The sequence below is a fragment of the Plectrocnemia conspersa genome, unplaced genomic scaffold (genome assembly GCF_051122295.1).
Source record: "Plectrocnemia conspersa isolate PC_06_02 unplaced genomic scaffold, ASM5112229v1 ptg000003l, whole genome shotgun sequence".
Classification (NCBI taxonomy): Eukaryota; Metazoa; Arthropoda; class Insecta; order Trichoptera; family Polycentropodidae; genus Plectrocnemia; species Plectrocnemia conspersa.
The window spans coordinates 2,578,235-2,601,613 of record NW_028277167.1 but is presented as its reverse complement, the minus strand read 5'-3'; the positions used below and the strand labels follow the sequence as shown (position 1 = coordinate 2,601,613).

At 28.7% G+C, this 23,379-nt stretch overlaps 1 protein-coding gene across 6 annotated transcripts in view; it reads left to right on the top strand.

Annotated features, from left to right (window-relative positions):
• The window catches only part of LOC148236347 (fibroblast growth factor receptor homolog 2-like), an 86,714-nt gene that overhangs the window by 30,574 nt on the left and 32,761 nt on the right, over window positions 1–23,379 (top strand). The gene's annotated exons all lie outside the window — the stretch shown is intronic.

Here is a 23,379-nt window from a genome sequence, read left to right as displayed (position 1 = left end):
ATATGTATATTAGTATATACAACAACTATAAATAAGATTAAACGTAACTTAAAAACTATAAGAATAATAGTTTTTTAAAAAGGAGGTTTAGTTAAAAAAATCAAAATGTTTGAACTTAAATATCATTTAATACATTTGTGTTTTTAGCAGAAAGTATATTTATTATTAATGTCATGTATTATATAAATAATTTAGTGTTAACCTTTGAGCGCTATCGCCGTACATGTACGGTGGTCGATCTTTCATTGTTAAGTACCCCAGATAGTTATATATTTACATATATAACTGAAGTAATAATAAATAGAAAACATTTTATTTATTTATATATTATTTTTTAAATTTGATTTAATGCAAATTATTTCTTTGGAAAATAATACCAATAATTTAAAGAGTACAAAATAAATGACCATAACAAAGAATATTTTATATTAATTTTATACAAAAATATTGAGAGCTTCTGAATTGATATAAAAAAATCCATAAAATCTGATTAATATACAAAAAATATTGAAAATAAATTAATGAAATTTAATAATAGCGAAGAGTTACACTAAATTATTTAAACATACTAATAAGTACATACAAAAGTAGTAAAATAAATCAAAGTAATAAAATAGTGAGCATCGCTAACTTTTTAATATTTATTTATTTATTTATTTATTAAAATTATAACCATCGTGACCTGACAGGCAAACCTAATGCGTCACGATAGTCAAAAGTACTAATACATTATAATACATACAAATATAAACAAGACAAAACAACAGACACTGTGAATGCAATATAAAATAATAATAAATAAAATACAACAGAAATATTTATAGAAAAAGCTATATAAGGTATATACCAACAAATTAACAAACGTGTATAAATAAACTCACTACTCAAAAAGATGCATTACTTTTACTTTTAAATACATAGTTTGATATATTTTTTTTTTTTTTTTGATTTACCAACATGTAAGATAATAAGTTTAAATAAATTGATGTATGTACAAATATATATAAAGGGTTAATTATGTAAAATTAAAAGGTTAATATGACGTTTAAGGTACGACGGCATTATAGTGCTCCAAATAGAGTATAGCCGTACTAGTACGGCCATGCTATTCCGTGTATATAATACTTATTTTTGGGAGATATTAAAAAAAATATAATTCATTTTTAGTAATGAAAAATTTTATAAAATATTTATAATATTTCTATTAAACGTTTATAACTTAAAACAATATAAAATAAGTTTTTGCTGTTTTTATGGTAAATTATGGGGAAAAAATGTGTTTCGCAATATTTTATTATAGGGAAATGTATATTTCTTATTTTCAAGTTTTATTACACTTTTTATATTTAGTTTATTTATTAAACTATAATAAAATTAATTTGATTGTTCTCAGCATTTAATTAAATGTTTTTTTTTAATTTAAATTTATTTATTCTAATTACAGTTTTGCGTTACTATTTTGCTTATATAAATTTAGTTTTTAGCGTAAGCAAAATAAAATTAAACTGTAATATTAAAATAAAATACTTGAAAAATTACTACAAAAAAATATTGAGAATCACTGATTTTATTTTTCGTTAAATACCATGTAAACCCAATTTTTTTGTATTTATTTTTTATTATTTTAAATTTATATAAAAATCAAATCAATAGTTAAAGGGTTAAGGCTTAGAAAGGGGGGTTATAGACTAACGAGCGCGCAGTCCGAATCGGCACTGTTTACGATTGCCATTTTATGTTTAAACAACGCTCTTGACTTTAATTTCGCTGTATTTGGAAGCCGGCACGGTGAATACTACACATACATATGTATATTCAGACAAATTAAAGATCACAATAAATAATTATACTGTAAAATAGGATTTTTTGCCACAAAGGTAAGATTCGAAGTAGCTCAATTTATATGTAGATTGACTTTCCCTGCATTCAATGGTTAAAAAATCTTATGAAAATTACTTTCAAAATAAAGATTTGGTCATATAAAATACCTTATCTATATAAACAAATTAATTACCTTGAAATTACGTGAACCCTAGTGAAAGTTACGGTAATAATTACTTAATTAATTATCTTAAAAATTGCCTTATCTCTAATATTGTAAACTATAATATATAATTAAATTAATTATAATACATTGAAATGTTACTATTTTAGATGGGTACACTTTATTTACATTATGCGTTCAAATTAGCTCTTTATATCGCAATGTAAACAAAAGGGATTGCTTCATCACTTTTTGTTTACATCAAAGGCACGCCCAACTGCCTAATGGACTGTCAATCTAACACTTTGATGGAATTCAATCGAATTCATTTAAAGCGATTTGAGGCATAAAACCATATAGATTACAAAAATATCTTCTGATCTACAGGCATAATAAATCAGAAATTGGCACACAATACAGACTTCTGGAAATCATGCGTAAAATCGAGCGGATGTTTATATTACTTTACAATAAAATAAATTTATATTTTTATATACTTCCTGTAGTTTTATAAACTGCTTTGATCTTCTTATCAAATACCTTCACTTTGGTTAACCTCTTGAACTTATTCGGCTGATAAAAACCTTTTAAGACAAATCTGTCGGTTTTCCTTTCAGAAGATTTTTTTATTCACGCTTAACTTATATAAAGTAATATTCATGAATATTCCTCCGAACTCGTATGAGTTATGAATTGAAAGTCCGTGGACCAAAGAGCTTCCACCGGAAATAACGCACGTGTGAAGTAGCCCTTAGTGTTTGAAAATATGGAAACAACGTGCTTCTAATGTAAATTTATTTATATTATAATAATATAAGAAAATAATTATCTCTTTGATTTGAACGGATAGAGCTGTGTGTGGTTTATAATACTATGGCACAATATAGGTTAAGTTGAACGGTTTTGTATGTATGTAATGTACATATGTACATATAATACTATAAGTTTACGACCTTAGTAATAAACTATGTTACGTGTTAATAAAATAACGTTCGTGCTAGAAATAATGAGACTGTTTATTTTGAGAAGCATTGTAAACGATCCGTTTAATACGTGTGTTAATAAAGATTTATTGTGGTGTAACAATAAATGAGTTAACTATTCTACACAATTTTAAGAAATGTCTACGCTGAATACATAAATGAAATCCTAATAAAAATTAGTGGATATAACTATGATTTTGTGACAAGCAATGTGTCAAGAACTTATCTGGCAAAGGTTGCCAGACAGACTTTTGACCTCTAGTCCTAATTTCGTCTGTATTTTTTATCAGGACTTTTAAGAAGCAGTTATATATTAAACTCGGGTGACATTTTTAGTTCCAAAGTTGGACTAATCAAATACTGAAATATACATCTTAATTATGTTCTTTATGCTTTTTAGTAATACAATCATTTTTTTAGAATGTAATTCCATTCTTTTTTTATTTCATGATCTGAATATGATCTGATCTGATACCGTAGAACTTAATAGCTTAAGACCAATAGCCTTGGATATGTATGGGTCACCAATGATTTTTTATGTTATGACATAATTCTAGTAAAACTAATTATTTTTTAGATATTACGTGAGATTTATACAATGTATTTCCTGCGTCACATATTAACCAAGTCATCTCCGAAGATCAAGTATCAGGACCATTATTGACGTGAATGGAAAGCAGCTGCTTCTTCGGCCTTCTTAAGGTCGCCTTGGTCGTTACTCGGCGTAGTTTTGCTAGATGTGAGTTTGATTCTTGTGTATTCCAAGTCGAAAGCAAAGTAGTAGAAAAGTCAAGTTTTGCCAATTGGAAGTTACAGGTGGAAATGTATTCCGAATGGAAGTGTTGCGAGTACTGTATATTCACGCTTATAACTTATTTTGAGTTTAGACGAGATACTTAGGTCTTTCCTACTCTCGATCGTTTGATCAATGCCATACATTTAAACAGAAACATACACAGACCCTTGTATTTGTTCAAGTAAGATCCACAGTTTTTATTAGAATGTTTTGGAACTGTTATAGCCAGTTAATAGACGCTGCTCGGATACGCAGTATCGTTTGTTTATACATCAAAAATATGTTACTATGATACATTTTAGCGATAATTTTCACGCAACGATTAAGGGTAGTCCCGACCATTATATGACTACGAAATTGATCTCTTAATAAAAAAAAATAGCAGAAGCTCACGGAGAGATTTATTAAACTTCCATTTTGATCTTATACAATATTCAGTGAATTAATTTTTTTAATGATAGCCCTATAGATTTTTTGCCACAAAGATAGTTTAACTTATTTCACATCTAAAAATTCTAATTCTTAACATATTTATTTTTTGTAATAAGCTTTAGAGTAATATATTTCAACGCAGTATAAAACATAAAGTATGGGAGTAGTAGAATAATATTATCCCTTTTAGTCCGAAAGGGTCGAATTACATATACGGAAAATTTCATCGGCGCATATTTTTAAAATTTATTTTACCATTCGTTATTTTTGTGTTACACAAAAAATAATATATTTACACAGACAAGTCTGACGATACCTAGCAGTTCCCAGTGATTATTTTATGTAACACAGAAATGACCGCGCTACCGCGGCTTGCCAGCCTTTTTTATGATAGGGATGGCTGGCGAAGTGTAAACAATTATATCACAGATATTGGCATACACAAAACTTTTTCTACTATTTGTACATTTTTATCTTTATTCAGACATATTTTTACACTACGAAATATGCTTCACTAAACAAAGATGTTAAATATCAGTCTAAATGCTTATATTTAAATAAAAAACGTGTTTGAAAACTTTGTGCGAAATGTATGTTTTAAAAAACTTTTTCATCGGAAAATAATGTTATGTTATTTTTACTGTTATCAACTGAAGACAGGTTGTAAAATAAGCAATAATTAAAATGTTTTGACGGGTGTTTTCCTACATCAAACTTGATTTATCTTTTTTTATGTAAATCACAACTAAATATTATTGATTTTAATTGTTTAACATCATTGAGAGTACACAATAAAAGTTGCAGGTTTTTAAAGCACATAGCATAATTTATTTAAAAAATGCAAATCAATAATTTTTTCATAAAAAAAAATTGCATATGTTAGGACAAATTATCTGGGACTAAAAGTATTTACGTAATACTTATTCTATAATATTTACATAAACATTTATAACGCAAATTCAATTAATGATACTTTTAACACGAGTAGAAATAAATGTAAGATAAGTCTTTCGAAAATAAATATAATTCAGATATTCCAAAATAAATATTAAATATTTTACTTTCTACGCACTCCTTTCTCATAAGATAAGACAAAAAAATAATGAGTAGTATATTTTATTGAAATAAATTGGCAATTGATGCTCTGGCGCCTGATATAAAAATTTAGGAGGCATCCAGAAGCAGTCGATCAAAGACGATATTTTGTCAAAGATGACGTTTTTCCTAGTTTCAGTGGATTTTTTTTTAGAATAAATTAGTGTTTTAATTAAAAAAATTGTAATTAAAATATGAAATATATCAAAACAATAGTTTCCGGGGTGTTAAAATATTTTTTCGGTCAATTAATTAAAATATTAATATCGTTAGTAACGGTATTGAGTGTTTTTCTCTCGGTAATACCGGTATTGAAAATTCTGGTATTATTGCAATCCCTACTTACGATACAAAAAAAATTAAAAATATTATTCAGTACTAATATATGAAAAAAGTAAAAATATTTTATAATAAAACTTTAATACACAAACGTGTTTTTATTATTATTTTTTTTTATTTATTATTAAAATTTGCATATTAAAAGTAACATAAAAGTTAAAGGACAATTGGTTTCATTCACATCTGGCTATTTTTAAACTTGAGCCATTTTGAAAAATTATTATTTTAGTATCAGTTTAATGAAATATTGCTTTAAAATTATTATTTAGAGTATAACTGTAAAACATGACACTGGCGACAAGATTTTGCATAGATAGCCATCACCATAACGAGCGAGACTATTAAAACGCAGTTAAAAGCAGCGGCCATTTTATACGTTAAGGCAAACAAAAATACGCCCGGTCGATGCACATGGCCTCTTCATAAATAAATCATCTCATTACACACGTTAAAGTCAACATTTAATTCTTTAGCATTCGAATAATGTCTCGCAGAAGATTTACTCTCATCCTTCCATGAATCGCATTTGCCAAAATTCGCCAAGCGCTCCCACGCTAAATTCGCGATTCGATTGGAATTGCAAGTAAACGCTGTTTATTTCAACGTTTACGTAGATGGAGATTGGTTTCATATTATGCAAAATACGTAGAGAGCTTTAAAGCTCGAAGAGCATGCGCCGAGCAGGAAATCCTCGTCGGAAGTTGGAGTTTACACGAACGGCATTAATCACGAGTCTAGGATTCTTCTTAGATATGAATGACCGCTTGTACCGTTTATAGTATTGTAAACTATAATTTATCATTGGGTTTGAAGTCGCATGAAAGCCGTGTAAGGATTTTCTACAATATATTATAGTAAAGGGGTAGCTAAAATTCATGCCAGTAGGAGCATGTGACAACTAAGCTGCAGCAAATATTTATTTTGAGATTCTATCAACAATAGAACTCCAGAATTTGCCATCACTGGATAAATAAACTTAATGATAGGTAAATGAAATACTCTTCATTGTCAAAGCATTTTTCTTCACATCTTGTAGGCAAGGCTAGATATTTTAGCTCTTAAAATGTACGATAGATTCTTAAAGGCGACGCCACAATCAATTAGTATTCTTCAGATGTTTAATGGCAAAGAAGATCGTGAATTGTGATTGGCGAGCCGTAGGCTTTGACAGCACCATAATGCGTCATGAATATTGAACGCTGAGCACTCGCCTTTGGTTACATAGTACATGACCACAAATAATCACGGTGTGGCCAGGTGGATCAGGACTAAAACGGCCAAGGAATTCGCCGATACCATTTTTAAAGTTCAACAACAATCCTTATGTAACGCGCGTATGGAGCAGACGGAAAGACTCTTTCTTGATAAAGAAGTTATTGTATGGTAACAGAGAAAGGTTCAAACAACGACGCCAAAATGGTCACCTTCTCATCGATCCCAAACGACTGGAAAGACGCCAATAAGTTTGGATCTTGAACCGTGTGATTAACACGCACCGTCTATATATGAATTCTATTTCTGGGGTCTATTCCAATTTTACGCACGGGAATTATATCAACGATTGAGATCAGGAGTCAAAAATCATCGATATTAAACAATATATATTAGAATGAAATGCACAGCATTTCAAAAGCTTGATATCCATCTTGTTAATATGTCAAAAATAAGCTGTAGCTGTTACTATAGCACCTGTAATAGATGGTGACACACTAATTTAAGAAGCTAGTTAATCATTCTTTACCACATTCTCAATAATATCACACCATGAATACGTTAGAGCCGCATCCGAGTCGACTAATAAATATTCTCGGTAAATTTCGGTATCACGAAACAGGATATAGGAAACGGCGATGTGAATTCTTTATTTTTAGCAAAAGAAAATTACCATATTGCTTTAATTGTTTGACAGAAATTACAACGCACTCGCGATCCTAAATCAAATATGTAAATATATAAAACGGTCCAGCTTCGAAATAGGGAGAGTTTACGACGCAGTAAAAAGTATATAGTGGCAGGAGTCTTTATTTTGAAAAAGGGTTTCGAGTTACTGCACAAACACGACTCGAAACAGTTGCTTTTCTGTCCTGTAAACAAAGTAGACACCAGAACCATATGGAAAGACCGCGGGAAAGCTGACAGGTCGGACCAATCAATGACAGAGATTTGGATTGGTATACAGGCAATTTTACAAAGCAATGAAGTCGAATGATATTTTTAGATTTTCTCGAATCATCTGCATTTTCTTACTGAATTCCTCAATTTCCCTTTGAGTATTCGGCATATGAATATCGTATACAAAATACGTATTATGGTTCTTAAAAATATTTTTGGTTAATATAAGATTTTTATATTTATTTTTTCCATTAGTTTTATTAGCAGAAATATAATTTAAATAATAGGCGCCAATCAAATTATATGCTGATATAAACTGTCATTGAAACCAAACCCAACTTAACCTAACTTAAGTTCTAAAACTCATAAAAATTTGAGAACTTTCATTAGGCATATATTTCTACTAGCGAAAATATAATTTAACTGATTTATGACTGTCATCGTTTTAAAAAACTTTTTTAAACAAAATACCTAAATTCAGTTTAATTACATTTTTATTATATAATAAATTATAATGCTCCTAGATTTTTATAAAAATTACATTGATGTTTTTTTAATAAAAAATAACTTTATCTCCTACTGATTCTAGAAATTTTTAACTGTATTTTTGAGCTATATATTTTAATTATTAATAATTAATTTAAAAGTATCGAATATAAGAGAATCGAAAAAAGGGATTTTGCCAAAAATCGTAGGTAATTTATATACTTTACTTTATAAATTAAAAATAAACTAAAGCTAAGATTTGTTTCGATAACTAATATATGCTATTAAAATTATTTATAGAATTAAAAATAATCGTAGTTACAAAAAATCATATATATACAGTTAAAAAAATATGAATGGTATTATTATATTTTTATAAATGCACTATTATTTATAACTTAATTTATACATACAATTTGAGCGCTGATTTTTTTTTTATTTGATTTTCCTACTTGTTTTTTTAATATATTTTATGTAAAATAAGATATATTTTTTTATATATGCAATATAGTTGAGATATGTAGATTTTAAGTTAAAGCATTAATGTAAAAAATTATCGTTGTAGAGTACGCTCGGGATAAGGATTCCGGTTTGTTATTGTGTGCGTGAACTGTGTGGCTCAAAACAATTTCGCTCAGAATATTTTTTATTTTTATTTTAAATGAAAATATATGTTTATTTAACATACATACATCTGAGCTAAGTTGGAAATTTCAACGGACAATTAAAAATATATTATATAATCGAAGAAACCAGACATTTATGTCATTAATCAAATATTTGCAAAATTCAAAATCTTTCACTGGTCAAAAAAATAATGAAGTCTTTAGCTATTCTTCAAAAGCAAAAAGATATAAAATGGGAAAAGAAATTATTCGCAGGTTGTTTAATGGCTCGACGACTCTATTAAATCATTAGAATCCATTGAATAAATTTAAAAATTATCATTGGCGCAACGATAAGATTAATCACTTTTTTTAAGCCTTACAGAGAATAGTGTAAAAAAACCAACAACGTACGGATTAATGGAAAAATAATTAAAATATTTTAATCCACGGGTAAGAGAACGAATAACTTACAGTGTATATTTGAAGCCATAATATGAATTAACCCAGATATGCCCAAGAAATTTTGTTCTCTTAAAATTTCATTTATAAATAAAACACAGTGGCACGAGTTTAGTGACCTACCCATGGGACAGTGGGCATATCTGGGGTTTAAACCAATATCAACACAAAATTATTTAAAATAAATCACTAGATAAGATCGAACTTCTATGACACACTGCACTTTAATGACGAATACCAGCGTTGACGATTCAGCGACTGTCCTTAAAAGAGAAAGCGAGACAACGAAGTACACGCTACATCGCTTCTCCCTCTCATATACATGTACACGCACACAATAACAAACCGGCATCCTTATCCCGAGCGTACTCTACAAAACCTCTTTGTGACAATACTAAAAAAAAGTTTAATTATATTTTTAGTATTTGAGATGTTTTTAAATTAATATTTACTATAATTATGCTCTTAAAAGTAAAAATATCATTTAACTTAATTAATTTAAAGTAAATGTTATAAGAAATAAACTATAGATTTTAAAAATATATGTATTAAATTTAAAATCAGTTAAAAAAAAAATTTATGTTATAATAACAAATAATATAATGACACCAACTGTGTTGAATTATTGTTTTTTTTGCTAGAATAATTATTGTTTTTTTATTTATGTATTATTTTAAATAACCATATTTATAAGAAATAATATGTTTGCCTCAAAGATAATATAAGTAAATTATTTTAATAAAAATAAAAATAATTCAGTAAGAAAGTGTAGATGATTAAAAAAATACATTAGAAATGAGTAATCACTTAATATATGTATACCACTATTGGATGTAAAATAAGTATTTTTTTTATTTATATTTTTAATTGTCAATTACACTGTAAAACAATTTTTTGCCACAAAGATAAGATAAGTAGACTTTTTTTTTATCTAGAATTACATGATTTTTGTAAATTAAGGTCTAAAGAAAAAATCATTGTTTTTAAAAAAAATTGTAGTTTTTTTATAACATTTTTATTAATGAAATTCTAAGTTTAAAATTCAAATACTTTAAAACTAAATTGTTAAATCTGTATTATAACAATGATTTTTAATGACAAAAACGAATTTTGACAACTAATTGACAATAAACAAAAATCAAAGTTAACTTAATACATTTACTTTAAAAAATAAGACCAGATGTTTTAAAACAATATAATATACAAAAAAATGTAAAGGAAGCTAAATAATATGTTTTATGTAACTGTAATGAAGTACAATATATAATTAAATCAATAAAGTAAATATTTAAAAAAAAATGTTAGCATATTAATATTTATTTACAACATTTATTTTAATTGTAAAATAAATAATAAATATTATATCAATTAAACTAGTTAAGTGTTAGATTAGCTTAGTCCAAAAATTATGTATGCTTTCAATCAAATTCTTGGCCTTTATCAGTCCATTTTTAACCGATTAAATAAGCATTTTTAAAGCTTTAACGTATGTAAATAATGCACTCCTGACTTATCCATACCTCATTTTGGCTTACTCGAAGATAAAATATTTATATTACATCATTGACTATGCAAACTGCATTTTCCGGATCGGCTTCTCTTTGTTGTTTGGTAAATTTCGTGCCTTCTTTGTCTTTCATTCACCGTTCTCGGAATCGACTACCCCTTTTTGGGTTTCGATCTTCCAAACGTGCATCCACGTTTTTTTTCTGAGGTTAAACTTTAGACCCACAGCCGTTTTCGTTTAATTACCTGCACTATACCTTCTATAAGGTGTTCATATTGTATATAGAAACACAAATCACGTACGTTTCCGCTACGAAACTGGCAAGCAGTACCGAGTACAGTTATAGTGAGCGACTGAAAGGCGTCATTATTTATATCACCTTTAATTAAATTGGGTATACGAGCGAACGTTGGTTGTTAAGGAAGACTCGAATTGACGAAAGAGGACGTTGACATTGACGTCAAGGAATTAATACGACAAACTTAGTAGTGTGACGTGCCAATGTGTATATGTTGTGATCACTAGAAAGTGAGATTAGTAAATCTATGAAACAGAAATAAACCAGTTTCTAAAATCATTCTATTGTAAATAAATGGAATTCTTTATGAATAAATATATAATTCTTTCGGAATTTATTTCAATAATAAACAATAATTATAGTAACATTTTTCAAACAAAAATGCCTTAATTTAATATTTCAAGAATTATGTAAAAATGTTTGTAATTTTGACTTCAATCAATTATGTTTAAAATAAAAAAAAACAGTGCAGTTTAAATTAGCTGCGCTACCAAAACACCGTGGGAAACCTCTTACCGGATTAAGGTACGCTCTATAAATCAAAAACCTATTAATAATTTTCTTGTGAACGATATTCATACTAATTTTTAAGTATTCTAAAATAGCTATTTGGGTGATTTATTTTATAGCTTTTTAAATCCATCATGATAAAAATACAAAGATCCGCTTAATGTAACAGGAATGACTGCTTCTATCATGGGCAACTATATGATTGCAGATTGATGATTATAATTTAATCAAAACATCAGTCAAAAAAATTCACAATTACACCATTATTTATTATAAAAATAAATATAGGCGAAATTACTTGATTCAAAAACGAATTTCAAAATAACCAGACACAAGTAAGTCCACTTCAAGAGTGACTCGACTCGTTAGTTCAACGAGAGATCAAGACGATGAGTATATTATAAGCCACTTAAGAGAATTAGTGAGCACTTTTTAATTTCAATTCGATAATCCTTGATGCTCGATACATACAATGCGTCTACCAAATCCATTAAGGACATCTGCTTTCTTAATTTTTGCGCGTCTATTGTTCATTGTGCAAATTTTTCACCTTGAGCAAATATTTGTATGCTTACACCGTAAATACGAACGTAATTAATTAACGTTATAATCTACGATCAAAGAACAAGGCCCTAAATGGATTACACGAGCTTCAAAATACCTCAATCGAATAAAGCACGCGCTTTGTGATTTATGCGCTGCTTGTCTTCTTTTTTCTTCAATTGACACATAATGGACGCCAGATGGTTTATTTAGCGCTTCAATATATTTATTACGTGACACGGGTGCTCTTTGACGATGTGCTAAACAATCCGTGCATTGTTCGGGTGTGAGAAGGCGTCAGAATGAAGCCATGATCAAAAACGGGAATCTGACGCGCATAAGTTATATTAATATCCATTTAAAAATATTTGTTATATTAAATCCAGAATTTTCGGATTGTGAATATTCCCTACTAAAAGCATTACCAATGTATTCGTCAACGCGACTCAAATGAATCATATCTCAGCATACCTTGTAGGAATTTTGTGGAATTGGATAATATTTATTTTCGCTCATATATCTGAGAAACATTTTTTTGAACCTCTTCAAATATAAGTGAGTCATATATTATTATTTGGCAACCAGACTAGAGAAGTATGCTAAAGGATACAACTCACTAAGTGATTATACAAGTCGCACAGTGCCCTCGAGCTCCTTTATTGATCACGAATCTCAAGACAAATCCCAATATTGTTACATATAGCTTTATTGCATATGTTTTCTATATGTAGATGGAATCAAAGCATTACAAAAGTGCATATATTCAACACTTACAATCACGTTTTTAAACTTAAAAAAACATTATTAAATTAAATTATTCCACTACAGTATGTAACTAATATGTCACTATATAACTTATGAAACTGTTAATAAACATAAACAACAAATTGTCGAGGATTAAAGAAAAATGTTTTACTATATCATATTTCTCAAAAATTATTTTTTCCAATGGGTAAATATAAATAATTAATTATATTGATACGGTATATCCATACCAATAAATACGGATCATTGATCATTTATGCCCTTTTGTCTCGGTATACAAGTTTTACAAAGAAATACAGTAATTTTTGATCAAACACCAGACCCGCCATATATTATAATAGCATTGTGTTTAGATGAATAGAAAAATGTGTATAAAAATACGTTTTATGAATGTACAATGACAATTAAGTGGCACAATAGGACACAAAAGAGCCGATACTCTATTGTCGCACATGATGTGGTCCCCACGAGATATATGTATGTACCCCCATGTAGATTTTCGTAATAGTGATTCCGATCGCGTGCTTCTCTTGGGACAAAGTATTGCCGAAGCTTCCAATGAAACACACCAAAATATTATTATTAGCGAAGCAAATGGTACTTCCTTCTAGACAGGAAGGATGTAGCTTTTAACGCGTTTCTGTCCGCAAAGACATTGTGTATCTTGCGGTGTGCATGGTGCACGACTTTGTCGAAGTGTATTGTAATTCAAGATTAATGTAATCTTTCACTAGAAACGAATATCGATAGTCTAAGTGTGAATAATCTTATAATTCCACTTTGATCCCTACAGTATGATTCATATGACTCACAATCTCACATCTTAAAAATATAGCCATCGTAAAAAAATCTAACATTGTCACTGATAAAGAAAGAGGGCAATTCAGTATTTTTAAAGATATCTTTACACTGATACATATTTTAAAAAAAATGAATAATAGAGGTGTATACAATTTTAACGCTCTTTTGTTGTACACTATAGGTATTTTTTTAAATATTTTTTTTTATGGAGCCTGATGTTGAAGTGTACGAATGAGTAAAAATAACAATAGTTATTTTGCACAAGCTAGAACGCATTATCTATCGCGCATCCTTTCCAGACAAAGGGTAGTTTTTTCGTTTTTTCGGGTCTCTGATATGTTAACAATTATTTACGCAATTGTTTATTCCAGAGCTGTCATTTTCATTGTTAGGCCTTGTTTTCGAGACGAGTTGATATTTATTTAAAATGTTCGTTAGAATGATTTTTAAATGAATTTCGCGAGGGTTAAAAACTCGACATAGCAATTTAAATTAATTAAATGTGATTTAATGAAATTTATTAAGGAATGAAATTTTTGCTTGTGAAAATAATAGGAAATAAAAATAAATATTAAATCACGAAAAGCTTACTGTGGATTCGTTTCGTATATTTAGGTAGACAACAAATAGCCAAATAGACTACTTAAACCATGATCTGCAAAAATATTGAAAAATGTACTGCTATAAAAACAATCAATTGTTTTGATTGAAAAAAAAATTGAACTATGTTCTGCCAAAATAGTGTAAAATATACTAAAAAAAAACTTATTTATTAAAACGATGTATTTAAAATCAGTCTCTAATTCTACACTAGTTACTTTATCTTTGTAGCAAAAAAAAACTATAACAACGTGTCAAGTACATCAAATGAACCACTTTTCTATTAAGAATTGTAAAAATTAGCTCTTGTTATGTATTTATAAAATGGTAAATTCGGCACATGATAAATCGTTTTAACCGTGTAATAAAAATGGGACACAATCGTGGGAAACCTTTTAACATATTATGTTACAAAGTAAACGCTATATATTAACAGAAAAAAAATAAAATATCCTTCGCCTTAACAAAATATAAAGCATGCATTCGGGTTTGCCATCAAAACGGCCATTTGTAATCTGTTTATTGGCCAACAGCATTTTAAGTAAAAAAATCTTATCGACCCACCAAAAAGGGACTCTCATGGCCATAGATATAAATACAGGAACGCAAACAACTGATAATCACTTCCTCAGACAAGACCAAGAGGAGGCCGATCGAGCTTCAGACCATTGAAGATCGCAGAAGCTACCGCTTCTCTCTTCAATCCAGAGTTAAACCCACCTAACGCCTAGAGCCTACAGATGCACATACGGAAAACATTTGGTAATTGTTGCACAACACAATAAATATTTTTTTAGCAAAATAAGCTTTCTTGCTAAAAGGTCATGACATTTGCATTACAGTGGAAATATTTAAACAATATAGTATATTTTAAATAACGGTTTTTTATAACACACATAAGTTTTTGAAGCGTGATTTAATATATTAAAAGACTTAAAAATTACATTAAAAACAAGCAATATTAGTGAGAATTACTATACAAGTCAAAATAATCACTCGAGGGAAGACATTAGTTGAACTCGTTGAACAATTGACAAGATAGTGCAACAAAAATCAGTTGTCTACTTGAGTTAACTATTTTTTTCAATCTAAGTAGATTATCACATAACAAACTAACCCTTAAGTTGTAAAGGTATTGGACTCATTTAATTACAATTTACCTTGCCTTCGCCATGACATGAAATACATTAGAAGGATAATTTAAAATAAATGCTTATCTCGTATACACTTTTATAATAACTATGTATTTATATAAAAAAACATCACTTGACCTAAGGCTCGAATGTCATGTATTGAAGGGTGTTATATAAATGGGTATAAATCGATCATTAACGTTATTATAATACTATTCATGTTTTACTTATGTATTGCTAATATAATGTATTCAAAGGTTAATTGTAATTGAGTCTGAGAATTTGTTTGGAATATTACGCTAAGGCACGCGTCAAAATTTCCCATAAAATAAAGACAAAGCAAAACAATAAAGTTGCTCTCAAAAGATTTTAGCAAAATAAATTAACGATTAGAAAAGCTTCACAATATCTCTTTGTGTTATTTTATACATTAGATAATCAAATAAAGACAAAATATTGTACAAGACACAGTTTTTGTTAATATTTTATATATCTTAGAATATCATCATTGAATTTTTGTGGTATGTTAACTATCCTATATAACTATCAATATTAATTAATTATTTGAGTATAATCTACGACAACTTCTAAGCCAACATTTAAAACGATTTTTGACGTATTATTTATACATTTATACATATGTATATTGAAGAGCAAACTTTCTAAGCATACATGAATTATTTTTAATGAAATAATATTCTCAAAATCACACAATAGTGCCTTAGTTGTGTTTAATATTTACTTTAGAGTTTAGTTTATCATTTGAACTTGCATTAAACATCTGCCTGCGGTTTTATGTACTTAAAGATAAACTTAAGGGTAAAAAAATCATATGTTATCCATTCACTTCAAGAATATCCCACTTCATAAAATATATCAAAATTCAATTTTGACATTCAAAATCGTCTTTTTTATCGTCAAATTGACAGCCGATAAGATACAATCGATAAAATAAACAGCAGTAAACATCAAGTCGAGACAGGCGGCGCGTGTCAGCAGAGAATTGCAGAATCTGTGGTGTCTTCTACCAAAAAGGTAAACTTTATCGGTCCCTATCTGTCGCAATCTAATTTTAGATCGAAAGCGCGCGCTGCGGTAGAAATTATGGCTCCCAAATATGGTAGAAAAAATCGTCTCTCGGGGTGTCGAGCTTTGTTCAAACAAGGATTATGGTCTGAGGCTATCTGTTCTTGTGTTTACACTCAAGAAGATACATCTGCCTTGGATGTTGAAAAAAATATATACGGCACATGTCTCGAATATTAAATTACGCCAAAGATTCACCCTAAACTGATGCATAAAAACAGCCCTTAAAATGGCAATGTTTTTCTTTCTCAAATCTGGATAGTATTTTGTAGAATATTGGATACATGTGAATTGCTAAAATTTAGCTTTTGAACATTTGAGGATTAATATTTATGCATTGTTTATAATTAATTATGAGAATATTGAAATATGTATATGTTCTTAAATAGCATTTGAGGTTCTTGGAATATTAATAATTTTTATTATCTTGTGAATTGATATAAAAATGTGTTCTACTGCATAAGAATATTAATACAATTGATATCGATTATATATTTGTTGATCAGTAACATTTTGTCTGGAATTTCTTTTTTTCTCAACTATTATAATACGCTAATGAGAATAATTAAAGCTATCTATAAAACTAGCAACATTATCCACTTTTGATAATTTGCTACATATTGTTATTACTTTAACTATTGACAATATATAAATAGTAATGGCTTATATTAGTTATCCTTAAAATGGAAACATTAAATTGGTATAAGTAAACAAAATATGTTTTATATTTAATAATTCAATATAAAAGTATTAATCTAATCCAAAATATTATAAGATTAAAACGCGTGAAAATAATTTTGTTGTATTTAATAAAATCGACAATGCGTTTTTAAATAGATCTACCAATAAATTATTTTGATATTTTTTAAACCTATATGTAAATAATACAATAATTTAATAAATTACTATTTTACTCGCTACTAATTTTAATGCAATGTAAACTAGGCGTTTTTTTTATATATTAATTATATATTATTACATCATACATCATATGTAGCAAAAACGTTATTATATGTTTTATGTATATTATATGCGGGGGTGAAAGTGAAATAAATGTCTTATAAAATAAAATATGATAAGCTTTGATAATTATTGTAAAATTCAGTCAAAAATGATTTATTTCATTCTCAACATTCGCAGCATTTCACAAAAACAAAAAAAAAGTTTTATGTAAGATATAAATATTGCATATGTACGTATATAATACTAATAAAAGAGTCACTGAGAAGCATTTTACTATGAAAATTATTACTTAGTAACTTTCACATATTTCATGATTAAAACATGACATTCGAGATAATAAACATAAATAAAACAATTAATCAAAACTATACTTAGTATAAATATATAAATAAAAAAAATTCCCTAATCGAAATACAATATTTAAAAAAAAAAAATTTAATAAAAAAAAGTTTATAATGGACTCTGTACTTATAAATTTAATATTGTTTTCAAACTTATTATACAAACACGGTGGCAAATATCTATGATTTGAACTCTAAAGTTACGCCATTATACACGCACGTGTATTAGACAATAACAAAGAATCTGGTTCCACCCCAAATCATTGACGTTGGTCAGAGAATCAACAATCGGGAGGGACGTTATAATTTCCTCAATTTTCAAGGGTATATAATCCAAAATACTGGCATACCGAATCACTTCCTTCAAACACTTTACTCAGAACTTGACATATACTTCGTTTTAGACTATGAATAATAAGAGTTCAGCCACTCGCATTATACACTCGCACGTAGTTACGTCGAATCAACCAAGATGACCTTTAAAAAACCGATAAAAGAAGCCACTTTCTTTTAACCGCCAAAGAGTTCAACCTGATTTCCGATACGACCTTAAAACTACAGCGAGAACAAGCACGTGCATATCTATATGATTATTGCACGACCACATAAATTTTACATTTTTAATTATTTTTTCACTTTTACAAAATAAATTATATTCCGTTAAAAAATATCCAACCAAAACTGTGTACATTTTAAAATATTAAAACATTGTAATACAACCAAATATTTATTTATAAGGGGCTACTATCGCACTATAATTATTAAAAAAATATAATAGTTGATAAAAGTTAGTTTTTTCATTTAATTAAATTATTTTTATAAAATAAGATAGATTAATCATATACATAATATACTCGAAAATAATATTATATCTATGAATGCTATGAAAAAATATTGACAATTTTGAAATAAGCAGAAATTTTATTCCAAAACGTCTTTTTGCAAAAATGCAATCAAGTTACATGAGTAAACATCACTAAATAAAAAAAAGTAAATATATTATTTTGTACCGATCTTGAAATATAAATCATAGTGATAACGTAAAGTTCAAAGATTTAATCTTAGTGATTTTTTTTTATAAAAGCCACTATTACAAAAGATGCACATGCAATTAAAAACTAACTACATAAAAAAATCTCTATACAACACTACAATAAAAATAGTAAAATATTTGTTTTGGCTATTTTTGTTTTAGAAATCATAGTGATAATTTTCTCTTAATCTAAAAGCTTAGTGATTTAACGCACCTAAATATGTGTCACACATTTTATTTATAAATACATATACCATTAAACTCAATACATCACTATAATAAACAAATTTTCTTCAGCTATTTTTCTTTAAAATCTCATAGTGATAAGATTATTTTAAAATCAATATTGGTGATTTAATGCATCTAATTACTTTTTTAATTTTTTCTAAAAGTAGCTATAACAAAATATGCATATGCTATCAAAGCATAAAAATACTTTACTAATTATACTATTGTGATACTATACATTTTATAGTAAATATTAAAAAAATTAAGTAAATCATTCCCAAAAACGTCTATTAAACTTAAGGCAAAAAAATATGTTAGACTAATTTTATACCAAACTTTCTCGTTTTCATTTAAAATATATTAATAATAATAAAAACCCTAAACTTTAGCTTTAAATAATTACAGTTAAATATACTATGTATAACATAATAGTATGTGTATTTTATATTTTTAAAAATATCATATATTTGTAGGCATATATTTGTAGGCATACATATATTTTTATTTTGTAAAATTTTTAATAAAAGTAATTCTTATATAAATAATAAATTAAAAAAGGAAAGAAATATTAGAAATTTGACATGTAACACAACTTCAAAAAATAACAATAAATGAGCTGGAAGTAATTTTATTATTTTAATATAAGGAATTGTACTGATGAAAAATATATCATATGAGAATCAATAACATACTAAATTAAAAAACAGTTTTAATAATACCGAAGTGAAGGGTACAAGAAAATAAAAATGAATGAATCCAATAAATCACAAAAACAATCTTGAAAAAGTCAGTTTAAGGACTACTAACATCAGTTCAATTAAGGTTCCGAGTGAAGCATTCAACAGAGAATAGATATATGATAAATATAAGCTTGTAAAATGGCATTATAAACAATGGAACTTAGAAGTTAGATGGTTAAAAGGTTGAGTATTAAAATAATATATTATTTTATTAATAGTAAACAAAAAATTATGTAATGAATAGTCGCAATTATTGTCAATTATTGGGTCAATTATTGTTTTTATTGTGTATAAGTATTGTTAACGGGCCTGATGAGAGGGGAAGGAGAGGTAAAAATAACTGCAAAAATATATTAATGAAAAAATTTTAACTAAACTAGTTGTTTGAGATCATTTCACTCTGAGTGATCTGAAATATATGAACCTGCTAGCATATCATAAAATTTTCTATGGATTACATTACAAAGCAATTTCTACAACTAAATATCTAAATACATAATGTTTGCCATAAATTATTTTTTTATCTTATACTCTGCCACTTCATCACAGTATCAAAGCGATTTTATAATCTCTGCTTAATATCAGTAATATTTCAAACGTTTTCAACGAGCCAGGGGCGCAATTTCAAAGAGAAAAGCTCTCGACGTGAAAAGGAGTTACCTACCCACCGCTCTTCTGTATGATGTATTGCCGCTATAAAAAAGTAACAGACAGACAGAGAGACACACGAAAAAATATCGCTATTAATATAACGCGTCGGTTTCTTCCTGTGGATATCAGATATATTCTGAGTTCCACGGGCATCCGGCATTCTCTCTTATTCCAAAAAACAAAGCGGCTTCAAAGAGACACTCTTCTCTGTCCCCGATTGTCTGCCTTGGAGAGAGAAGACTCTCCTTTCGGTGGCAGGAAGTGAGACCAATTTATTTCGTCAACATGTACCGGCGAATTAATTATCTTTCGGTTCTGGGTGTATTTCTGGAAGAGATTTTTGTGGAGTGTATTGTTATGTTTGGTTTCGAATGGGTTAATCAAGTCGAAAGGTATAAAAATAAAATACAGAAAATCTTTGCAATATTAGTTCTTAAAAACGGGGCTTCTCGGAGCCGAAACTCGTAAACAATGTGCACGTGCTTGACGCTGGACCCATACACGCATGATGTTTAAAATAATAAAAATTAATTAAAGTTTCAGACTAAAAATTTGGTATGGGTACGACCAAAAGCAGATATAAAACGTAAATTTGTCAATAAAAAAATGTAAGAGTAGATAACTTATAAATATAATTAAATCCATTGACTTATGACATCTATCAAACTCCGTTTTAAGGGTATTTTCAAGAATTCTTAACTAAATAAAAGTTTATGCATATTTTATAAAATTCAAAAAGTTCAACAACTAAAAAAGAAATTTATAAATAAAAAAATTAATTATTATTAAACAATAATAATATATTTTACAGGAAAATAATTATTTTTTGCACTAATTGGTTATATAAATTATTATCGTTTAAAAAAAAAAAAAACACTTTTTAAGCAATTTTTATTCAATACTCGAATAGCTTAAAACTATAAATAATTGAGAACTCTACTGGAAAGTAACACCGCTTCGGCCCTAAAATATAAAATATTAATTTTATTATTGCACTCGTCAAACAAAACGCATTGTCTCATTTAATATTGTTATACGTATCTGTCATCATAGTGGTTTCGTTTTTAATAACACCCCCGGAAGACATACTATTTCTTTATAAGAGAGAGTGTAGATTAATAGCTGAAGCTTAACAGTAGGACTATTAGTTTAAGTCAGCAGATTATTTTATTCGTCTAAGCTATTAAAAAAAGCATCAAAGACTACACTCAAACCAAAAGAGTTAAAGAAAAGCCTAGAGAAATTAATGCATTTTGAGAGGAACGCTCATCACCGAGCGTTTCCACTGCGACGGCGTCGACACAATTTTTTTGCTTTTGACATGATTTTATTCCTTCTGAGAAGTGTTATATTAATAATTGTTTTTTGCGCTCTCCTATTGGGCGAATTCGGTTTTTATGTGCTTTCTTCGATTCTCACTCGTAATATTGTTATAAAATGTTTTAATATAAACGCTTGATAATCGAGCGTTGTCACCGTGATGACACGATTTTAGTGCTTTTGCCCTGGACCAGAAATTCACTATATGGCGACACTGAGCAGGAAAGAAAACACGACTTGTTATCAAGTAAATATTATAAGTAAATATTTTTAACAATTTTTAGTGTTTAATTAAATTATTTCGCATAAAATATGATTTCAGAAAATATGTCGCAACGGTGCATAATTTTTATATTTATTTGTAGCATAGAAAGGGTTAATTCGTACCTATTATTATTTATTCAAGAAATTATATTACGATGTTAAAAAATATATAAAATACCATTTTTGTCATTAGGCCCGGAATTATTGTTTTTACAGGATATATACGGCCCTGGTTATCATCTATTAAATTAGGGAATAAGTTCGTAGCATTTTTATATTTTATTCTGCTTTACAACGATTTTTTTGCTGTTTGACAAGTGTAAATTATTCATTTGATAGAGCTCTTTCTGCTCTACAAAACTGTGCTAATCGTCTTTTTGAGTAATTTACTTTTTAATTACTTTTGAGGCAGAAATGGAACATCCAGGACATAAAAATCAACATTTTCGACACCTGCTCTTCTTCGCTTTTCATCATGCAACGTATACGAAGAAGGTCATAGGCGAGTCTACAGCACGGACATGGTTTGCGAAGTTCAAAAATGGCGATTTTGACGTCGACGACACGCCCCGCAGCGGAAGACCTTCTGAATTTGACGAAGAGCATCTCAAACCACAAGGAGGACGGTCACCAAACAAGTCGTGAATTGGCCGAAAAAATGAACTGCAGTCATAAAATGATTCTTAATCATCTTCATTCAATGGGATTTACCAAAAAATTGAGAGCTTGGGTGCCTCACAAGCTTAACGAAAACAACAAAGAAAATCACCTTCAAATTGCTTCTCAACATCTCACCCGCCATCGAGCAACACACGGTCATAAACAGCGCTTTTTGTACCGAATCGTCACGGGTGATAAGAAATGGTGCCTATACATAAATATGAAGCAAAGAAAGGAGCGGGTGGCTCCAGGAAATACGACAAAGCCGAGATTCAAGCCTGACCTCTATCCAAAGAAGACCATGATTTGCGTTTGGTGGGATTGGAAGGGCATGGTGCATTGGAAAATGCTCGAAAGGAGTGCCAAAGTCAACAAGGAGCTCTACACTGCCCAGCTACACCGCGTGTAAGAGGCTATTCGACACCGCCAAGATTCATGACAACGCCAGGCCCCATGTTGCACAAGTCGTCAAAGCCGCCTCCCAAGAGCTCAAATGGGAGGTCCTTCAGCATCCGCCGTATTCTCCGGACCTTGCACCGACGGATTACCATCTTTCCCTGTCAAACCATATGAGGGGCGTTATCTTTGACAAAAAAGAGGACCTTCAAAACTGGCTTAACAATTTGTTCGATACCAGACCAG